This window comes from Cervus elaphus, chromosome 5 (genome assembly GCF_910594005.1).
Source record: "Cervus elaphus chromosome 5, mCerEla1.1, whole genome shotgun sequence".
Classification (NCBI taxonomy): Eukaryota; Metazoa; Chordata; class Mammalia; order Artiodactyla; family Cervidae; genus Cervus; species Cervus elaphus.
This window is the reverse complement of record NC_057819.1, coordinates 96,663,606-96,673,429: the sequence shown is the minus strand read 5'-3', so window position 1 is coordinate 96,673,429 and position 9,824 is coordinate 96,663,606. Positions and strand designations below refer to the sequence as shown.

At 44.3% G+C, this 9,824-nt stretch overlaps 1 pseudogene; it reads right to left on the bottom strand.

Annotated features, from left to right (window-relative positions):
* Positions 1-5,327: 5,327 nt before the first annotated feature.
* Positions 5,328-6,328, bottom strand: LOC122693405 (annotated as a pseudogene).
* Between the last annotated feature and the right edge of the window lie 3,496 nt (positions 6,329-9,824).

Sequence of the window (9,824 nt, the reverse complement as noted above, 5' to 3'; positions counted from 1 at the left end):
TGGGTTGGGAAGATCTGGAGATGGGAAAAGCCACCCACTCCAGTATTCTGGCTTAGAGAATTCCATGGACTATAGAGCCCATGGAATCACAAAGACCTGGACACAACTGAGCAACTTTCACCTCACTTCATGCAGACAAAAGTGGGCTTCTCAGGTGGTGAAGAATCCACCTGCCAGTGCAAGAGACACAAGGGATGTGGGTTCAGTCCCTGGGTCAGGTCAGGTCCAGACTGAACAAAAGTGATCTAATCTTAGTGCCTAATAGATGCAAAAATAAATAATTTTTGGAGGAAGAGGATATCATCCAGAGCCATGCAACAGAAACTTAATCTGAGCCATATACATAATTTTAAATTTTCTAGAAGCCTCATGGGGACAAGACTGTTTCTGAGTCTGTAGCAGGGACCATTTTAAAGCAAAAATAAGCAAGTGAAATAATTTAAGTGATATATTTTCTCTTATTCATATATCTAAAACATTACTATCTCAAATATAATCAATATTATGAAATTATAAATGAGATATTTTACATTCTTATTTTTCATACTGTCCTTAGAATCATGTATATTTTAAATTTACAGAACTTCTCAATATGGATGCTAAATTTCATCAAAAATACTTGACCTGAGTCCTCTCGCAAGGCTACGATCAAGCCATCAGCCAGTGGTATAACTGTCTCCAGGCCTGACTGAGGAAGGGAAAGCTTTCACATTCATTCACATGGTCACTGGTAGGACTCAGTTCCTTGCAGGCTAGGGGTTAAGGGCCTCAGGACCTCACTGGCCTGAGGTTGGAGGCTGCCTTCAGCTCCTTGACCCTTGGGTCTCTTAAAATGTGGTGCCTTCCTTCCTCAAAGCGAGAAAAGAACCATACAGAAAGACTGAGAAAGAAAGCAAATAGGAGGTCCTCTGCTTGTGTGCCCTCAGCAACAACCTTTTTTTTTTTTCTTTTTTTATTTATTTATTTTTCCTTTATTTATTTTTTTTTTCAGTGGGTTTTGTCATACATTGATATGAATCAGCCATAGATTTACACGTATTCCCCATCCCGATCCCCCCTCCCACCTCCCTCTCCACCCGATTCCTCTGGGTCTTCCCAGTGCACCAGGCCCGAGCACTTGTCTCATGCATCCCACCTGGGCTGGTGATCTGTTTCACCATAGATAATATACATGCTGTTCTTTCAAAACATCCCACCCTCACCTTCTCCCACAGAGTTCAAAAGTCTGTTCTGTACTTCTGTGTCTCTTTTTCTGTTTTGCATATAGGGTTGTCGTTACTATCTTTCTAAATTCCATATATATGTGTTAGTATTCTGTAATGTTCTTTATCTTTCTGGCTTACTTCACTCTGTACAATGGGCTCCAGTTTCATCCATCTCATTAGAACTAGTTAAAATGAATTCTTTTTAACGGCTGAGTAATATTCCATGGTGTAAATGTACCACAGCTTCCTTATCCATTCATCTGCTGATGGGCATCTAGGTTGCTTCCATGTCCTGGCTATTATAAACAGTGCTGCGATGAACATTGGGGTGCACGTGTCTCTTTCAGATCTGGTTTCCTCAGTGTGTATGCCCAGAAGTGGGATTGCTGGGTCATATGGCAGTTCTATTTCCAGTTTTTTAAGAAATCTCCACACTGTTTTCCATAGCGGCTGTACTAGTTTGCATTCCCACCAACAGTGTAAGAGGGTTCCCTTTTCTCCACACCCTCTCCAGCATTTATTGCTTGTAGACTTTTGGATAGCAGCCATCCTGACTGGCGTGTAATGGTACCTCATTGTGGTTTTGATTTGCATTTCTCTGATAATGAATGATGTTGAGCATCTTTTCATGTGTTTGTTAGCCATCTGTATGTCTTCTTTGGAGAAATGTCTGTTTAGTTCTTTGGCCTATTTTTTGATTGGGTCATTTATTTTTCTGGAATTGAGCTGCAGGAGTTGCTTGTATATTTTTGAGATTAATCCTTTGTCTGTTTCTTCATTTGCTATTATTTTCTCCCAATCTGAGGGCTGTCTTTTCACCTTACTTATAGTTTCCTTTGTTGTGCAAAAGCTTTTAAGTTTCATTAGGTCCCATTTGTTTAGTTTTGCTTTTATTTCCAATATTCTGGGAAAAAAAAAAATTCTGGGAGGTGGGTCATAGAGGATCTTGCTGTGATTTATGTCGGAGAGTGTTTTGCCTATGTTCTCCTCTAGGAGTTTTATAGTTTCTGGTCTTACAGTTAGATCTTTAATCCACTTTGAGTTTATTTTTGTGTATGGTGTTAGAAAGTGTTCTAGTTTCATTCTTTTACAAGTGGTTGACCAGCTTTCCCAGCACCACTTGTTAAAGCTCATGGACTGGAAGAATCAATATTGTCAAAATGGTTATTCTACCCAAAGCAATCATTAGATTCAATGCAATCCCTATCAAGCTACCAACGGTATTTTTCACAGAACTAGAACAAATAATTTCACAATTTGTATGGAAATACAAAAAACCTCGAATAGCCAAAGTAATCTTGAGAAAGAAGAATGGAACTGGAGGAATCAACCTGCCTGACTTCAGACTATACTACAAAGCCACAGTCATCAAGACAGTATGGTACTGGCACAAAGACAGAAATAAAGATCAAAGGAACAGAATAGAAAGCCCAGAGATAAATCCACGAACTTATGGACACCTTATCTTTGACAAAGGAGGCAAGGATATACAATGGAAAAAAGCAACAACCATTTAGCAGCCATATGCAGACAAATGTACTGCTTCCCTGATAGCTCAGTTGGTAAAGAATCTGCCTGCAATGCAGGAAACCCAGGTTCAATTCCTGGGTCAGGAAGATCCACTGGAAAAGGGATAGGCTACCCACCGCAGTATTCTTGGGCTTCCTGGGCTTCCCTTGTGGCTCAGCTGGTAAATAATCTACCCGCAATGCGGGAGACCTGGGTTTGATCCCTGGGTTGGGAAGATCTGGAGATGGGAAAGGCCACCCACTCCAGTATTCTGGCTTAGAGAATTCCATGGACTATAGAGTTCATGGGGTCGCAAAAGCTGGACACAACTGAGCAACTTTCACCTCACTTCATGCAGACAAAAGTGGGCTTCCCAGGTGGTAAAGAATCCACCTGCCAGTGCAAGAGACACAAGAGATGTGGGTTCAGTCCCTGGGTCAGGAAGATCCCCTGGAGGAGGAAATGGCAACCCACTGTAGTATTCTTGTCTGGAGAATTCCATGGACAGAGGAGCCTGGTGGGCTACAGTCCATGGGGCTACAAACAGCTGGACTCGATTGAGTGAGCACACACACACACATGCAGACAAAAGTGACTTTGTGGGGATTTGGGATCCAGGTAGGAGACTGGAAACCTGGTGGAGCTCTCAACCAAGGAGGGGGGCTTCCCGGGTGGCTCAGTGGTAATGCACCTGCCTGCCAATGCAGGAAACACTGGTTCAATCCTTGGTTCAGGAAGATCCCATATGCCACAGAGCAACTAAGTCCATGCGCCACAACTATTGGGCATTTGCTCTAGAACCTGGGAACTGCCACTACTGAGCCCACAAGCCCCAACTGCTGAAGTCCACATGCCCTAGAGCCTGTGCCCCACAAGAGAAGCCACCACAATGAGAAGCCCGGGCACTGAGACGGAGAGTAGCTCTCACTCGCTGCAACTAGAGAAAAGACCTCACAGCTTACATAGAGGGAAAAGGGAAGTTAAGAGGGCTGTGGTCAGCAAAGGACCTCTGGATTTTCACTGGATGAGTCCTTGCCAGGAAAGAAGAGGAGTCTTTCTTCCTCCGGACTGGCTCTGCTACATCACAGGGTGTGAGAGCTTGGCTCTCTGCTGCAAGCACAAATACTCCCCCCATACCACTCACCCCGTGATCTTACCTTGCCTTGCTCTACTCACTTTTCCTAGTAATTTCATCCACATGCCTTAATTCTTAGCTCAGCTTTCACCATCTCAAGGAAGCTCTCCCTGAATTCACCATCACTAACAAGCCAGGCGAGTCTTCCTCCTCTGTCTCCCCAACCCTCATGCCCAGAGCATAACCACTGCCTTCAGACACAGAATTACGGTAGCCTCCCTCCTTGGTCCTTTATGAGCTCCTGATTCATGTCTGTAAAACAGTCTAAGCCACTAACAGGCATTCAGTCATTATCAGTGGAACGAACTGAACTTCAGATCAATTCAACTCTCCCTGTCTCTCAAAGTCTAGGTCAGTGTTGGCTCTGCTGATTCATCTGTAAAGGATTGCTCCCTCTTTCACACTGCTGGAGCCCAGGGACTCATCTTCTCATCAGTAACCTCTCCTTTTGTATCCATTGCACTTGACACTAGGCTGGTGGAACCTAAGTAGGGATAAGGTCTCACAATTACCTCCTCCACTTCTGCTTCCACCACCAATCCTGTCCATGAACATGTGTTGATCATGCTTGAACATTTTGCTTTGAGTGCAGGGTAGAGTGTTTGCAAGCAGGAGAGGTGGGACCATGGAGTGAGGAGCTGGCATAACCCAAGATAGGGTGGGCTGCTCAGGGATGAGGTCTTTCCACAGGGAAAAGGAAAACAGGAGAAAGCCACAGTCAGTATTGCTTTCAGGTCTGAGAGAGCAACACTCATGTGGTTGACGAGGGTGTGGATGAGGCCACAGAGGACAGAGAGCGCCCAACACAAGATGAGAAGTGAAACGCAGAGCCCAGGGAATGGGTAGCCTCACCCAGGGCACCTGCAGTGGGGGTAATGCAGGTGTCTCCAAATGGCTCACAGGCAGCAGGTCCTAGAGCATGACAGAGGTCAAGACCAAGAGTGTGCTAGAGAGCCCCCTCTCCAGGCCACAGCTGGGTATATTATGAAAGACTGGGATGGTGGTGCTGTGGTCCTGTGGTCAGATAAGTTGAAGACTTTGATCCTGCAAAATTTTAGTATTAGTGTTAGCATGACCTTATTTATTGCCAAGGTTGATGAGGTCTGGGGACACTGGTTACACATAGGTGTATTTTCTTCATCACAGAGGTATGAGCTCATTTTGAGCTGGATCTATGCTCTCATAGGGCTTCCCAGGTGGCTCAGTGATAAAGAATCCACCTGCCAGTGCAGGAGACTCCGGTTCAGTCCCTGGGTCGGGAAGATTCCCTGGAGAAGGAAACAGCAACCCACTCCAGTATTCTTGCCTGGCAAATCCCATGGACAGAGGAGCCTGGTAGGCTACAGTCCATGGGGTCGTAAAAGGGTCAGACATGACTTAATGACTAAACAAGTGTGTCCTCATCACTCCTGCATCCTCCATAGGATAATGCCCTGTACATCAATTAAAGCAATCTCCACTTCAATGCCCAGATTACCTCATGTCAACCTCTGAAAGGCTTTCCCTAAGAGGAGTCTTCCCAGCGCCCCATGTACGGCCTTGTTCTCAAGCTGTAGGTGAAAGGCTTCACCATGGGGGTCACCACAGTGTACATCACTGTGGCTACTGAGTCCTTCATGGAGTAGGTTTTGAGGAGCTATAGATACACCATACCAAGTGTCCCACAGAGGAGGGAGACCAGAGCCAAGTGGGAAGCATAGGTGGAGAAAGCTTTGTGTTTCCCAGACACTGAAGGTATTTGGAGGATAGCTCTGACAATCCGGACATAGGAGGTGATCACAAACCCCAAAGGGGTGAAGAAGATGAAGCAGCTTGTGACAATCAACACTGTGTGGCTGATGTGAATGTCACATCAGGAACAGGTGAGCCTCAGTAGGATGTACATCTCACAGACAATGTAGTGGATCTTCCGGGACCCAAAGAAAGTCACCTTGGTCATAAGGAGGGTGTGGATGAGGACAGAGAGGACAGAGAGTGCCCAACACAAGGTGAGGAGTGAAATGCAGAACCTAGGGCTCATGGCCGTGTTGTAATAGAGGGGACAGCAGATGGCCACATAGTCGTCATATGCCATAATGGCCAGGATGAGGTTGTCCAGAGTCATGAAGCAGACCAAGAAGTAGAGCTGAGTCAGAAACCCCGCATATGAGATGACTTTGTTCTGAGACTGAAGGTGTATCAGCATCTTGGGGATTGTGTTGGTGACAACACAAACCTCTTCTCAGAAGAGGTCTGTGAAGGAGAGGTTGGCCAGGAAGAAGTACATGGGAGTGCGCAGGAGGGAGTCAGAGCCAATGGCCAGAATGATGAGCACATTTCCCACCACTGTGACCAGGTGCATGGACAAGAACATCCGAAACAGGACCTGCTGCTGCTCAGGATTCTCTGAGATCTCCAGGAGGAGGAACTCTGAGAGTCCACTCTGGTTGCTTCCATGCATTTCTCCAACTGTCTGCAACATCAGCACCAACAAACGTTTGCTTACTAAGTTACTTCTATTAAATAAGGACATTCACATACACAAAATCAACTGTTTTCTTGGCATTAAAATATCTTGGACAAATTTTATAATACTTTAATACAGATTATCAACAAAATAATAATAGGCATAAACATATAACATGGACAATGTGCAACTTCTAGTCATTCCAGCAACTTCTTCTCAGTTCAGTTCAGTTCAGTCACTCAGTCGTGTCCGACTCTTTGCGACCCCATGGACTGCAGCACGCCAGGCTTCCCTGTCCATCACCAACTCCGGGAGCTTACTCAGACCCATGTCTATCGAGTCGGTGATGCCATCCAACCATCTCATCCTCTGTTGTCCCCTTCTCCTCCCACCTTCAATCTTTCCCAGCATCAGGGTCTTTTCCAATGAGTCAGTTCTTCAAATGAGGTGGCCAATGTATTGGAGCTTTAGCTTCAGCATCAATCCTTCCAGTGAATATTCAGGACTGATTTCCTTTAGGATTGACTTCTTCCCTGCCATACTTCTTTTATTTAAATTTCTTTATCTACTTTAATTGGAGGCTAATTACTTAAAATATTGTAGCGGTTTTTGCCATACATTTATGCCATGCCATAAATCAGCCATGGGTGTACATGTGTTCCCCATCCTGAATCCCCCTCCCACCTCCCTCCCCATTTCATCCCTCAGGGTTGTCCCAGTACACCAGCCCTATGTGCTCTGTCCCATGCATTGAACCTGGACTGGTGAACTATTTCATAAATGGTAATATACATGTTTCAATGCTATCCTCTCATATCATCCCATCCTCATCTCCTCCCACAGAGTCCAAGAGTCTGTTCTTTATCTCTGTGTCTCTTTTGCTATCTCACATACAGGGTCATCATTACCATCTTCCAAAATTCCATATGTATGCATTAATATACTGAATTGGTGTTTTTCTTTCTGACTTACTTCATTCTGTATAATAGGCTCCAGTTTCATCCACCTCATCAGAACTGATTAAAATGCATTCTTTTTAATAGCTGAGTAACAATCCATTGTGTATACGTACCACAGCTTTCTTATCCATTCATCTGTCGATGGGCATCTAGGTTGCTTCCATGTCCTGGCTATTGTAAACAGTGCTGCGATGAACATTGGGGTACACACGTCTCATTCAATTCTGGTTTCCTTGGGGTGTATGCCCAGCAGTAGGATTGCTGGGTCGTATGGTCTGCCCAGGCTTCAGCAATACATGAACCGTGAACTTCCAGATGTTCAAGCTGGTTTTAGAAAAGGCAGAGGAACCAGAGATCAAATTGCCAGTATCCGCTGGATCATCAAAAAAGCAAGAGAGTTCCAGAAAAACATCTATTTCTGCTTTATTGACTACGCCAAAGCCTTCAACTGTATGGATCACAATAAACTGTGGAAAATTCTGAAAGAGATGGGAATACCAGACCACCTGACCTGCCTCTTGAGAAACCTGTATGCAGGTCAGGAAGCAACAGGTAGAACTGGACATGGAACAACAGACTGGTTCCAAATAGGAAAAGGAGTTCGTCAAGGCTGTATATTGTCACCCTGCTTATTTAACTTATATGCAGAGTACATCATGAGAAACACTGGGCTGGAGGAAGCACAAGCTGGAATCAAGATTGCCAGGAGAAATATCAATAACCTCAGATATGCAGATGACACCACCCTTATGGTAGAGAGTGAAGAGGAACTAAAAAGCCTCTTGATGAAAGTGAAAGAGGAGAGTGAAAAAGTTGGCTTAAAACTCAACATTCAGAAAACTAAGATCATGGCATCTGGTCCCATCACCTCATGGGAAACAGATGGGGAGACAGTGGAAACAGTGTCAGACTATTTTTCTGGGCTCCAAAATCACTGCAGATGGTGACTGCAGCCATGAAGTTAAAAGACACTTACTCCTTGGAAGGAAAGTTACGACCAACCTGGGCAGCATATTAAAAAGCAGAGACATTACTTTGCCAACAAAGGTCCATCTGGTCAGGGCTATGGATTTCCCAGTGGTCATGTATGGATGTGAGAGTTGGACTGTCAAGAAAGCTGAGCGCCAAAAAATTGATGCTTTTGAACTGTGGTGTTGGAGAAGACTCTTGAGAGTCCCTTGGACTGCAAGGAGATCCAACCAGTCCATCCTGAAGGAGATCAGTCCTGGGTGTTCATTGGAAGGATTGATGCTGAAGCTGAAACTCCAGTACTTTGGCCACCTCATGTGAAGAGTTGACTTATTGGAGAAGACCCTGATGCTGCGAGGGATTGGGGGCAGGAGGAGAAGGGGACGACAGAGGATGAGATGGCTGGATGGCATCACCGACTCAATAGGCATGAGTTTGAGTAAACTCCGGGAGCTGGTGATGGACAGGGAGGCCTGGCATGCTGCTATGCATGGGGTCGCAAAGAGTCAGACATGACTGAGTGACTGAACTGAACTGAACTGAACTGAATGGTCTGCTATTCTTCTTATCTGCCATACTCAATATTACAGGAATAAAATCTATGTCTTATTTTAAATTCTACCATCTTACCATATTCTTGAAGTGCTTAAAGATTAGTACATCATGATATTGAGTAGATGTTTAGTTAGCAATAATTGCGCCTCAAATAAACCTCATTGGCAATGATACTGCCACTGTGCAAAGACAAACAGATTTTTAAATAATATTTAAAATAGGTTATGCACTATAAAAAGGGCTCCCCTGGTGGCTCAGACAGTAGAGCCTCTGCCTGCAATGCGGGAGACCTGGGTTCAATCCCTGGGTTGGGAAGATCCCCTGGAGAAGGAAATGGCAACCCACTCCAGTATTCTTGCCTGGAAAATCCCATATACAGATGGGGTTTGCAGAGTCGGACGTGACTGAGTGACTTCACTTTCTTTCTTTCTTATGCACTATAAGAAATGATTATTATACAACTGGACAAAGGGAGAGAGAAAAATATTGGAAAGGAGAAGGAAAAAGTATCATTTTCATTGATAGGATGATTATCAGAAAAATCTAAGACGATCAACTGAAATGCCATTGGAAACAAAAATAAGCGTCAGCAAAGTGGCCAATCACACAATGAATGAATAGACCGCAAAACTAACAGTGGGCCCAGTAAGTCCACCTACAATGCAGTGATTAAGAATTAAGATGAATATTTCAGAAGCTGGAACTCACTATCTGAGCTCTGTAACTCACTATGAAACCTCATGCCACTTACCTGAGCTCTTTAACACCAGCATTTCCCCTGTAAACAACGAGTTGTGGTAAGGGTAAAATTAAGGAATAAAGTGCTGAACACAAAGTATTAGCATGTAGTGGACATACAATAAATATTGCCTATTACTGTTATAAATATTATATATAGGTAAACAATTATCTGGTGAAAATACAACGTGAACAATGACATTGTCAGCAAAATAATCTAAGCTTTAAAATGTTAATAAGAATTGAGCAAGACCTTCCAGTTCTTCCCCTGAAGAAGGGAATGGCAACCTACTCCAGCATTCTTGCCT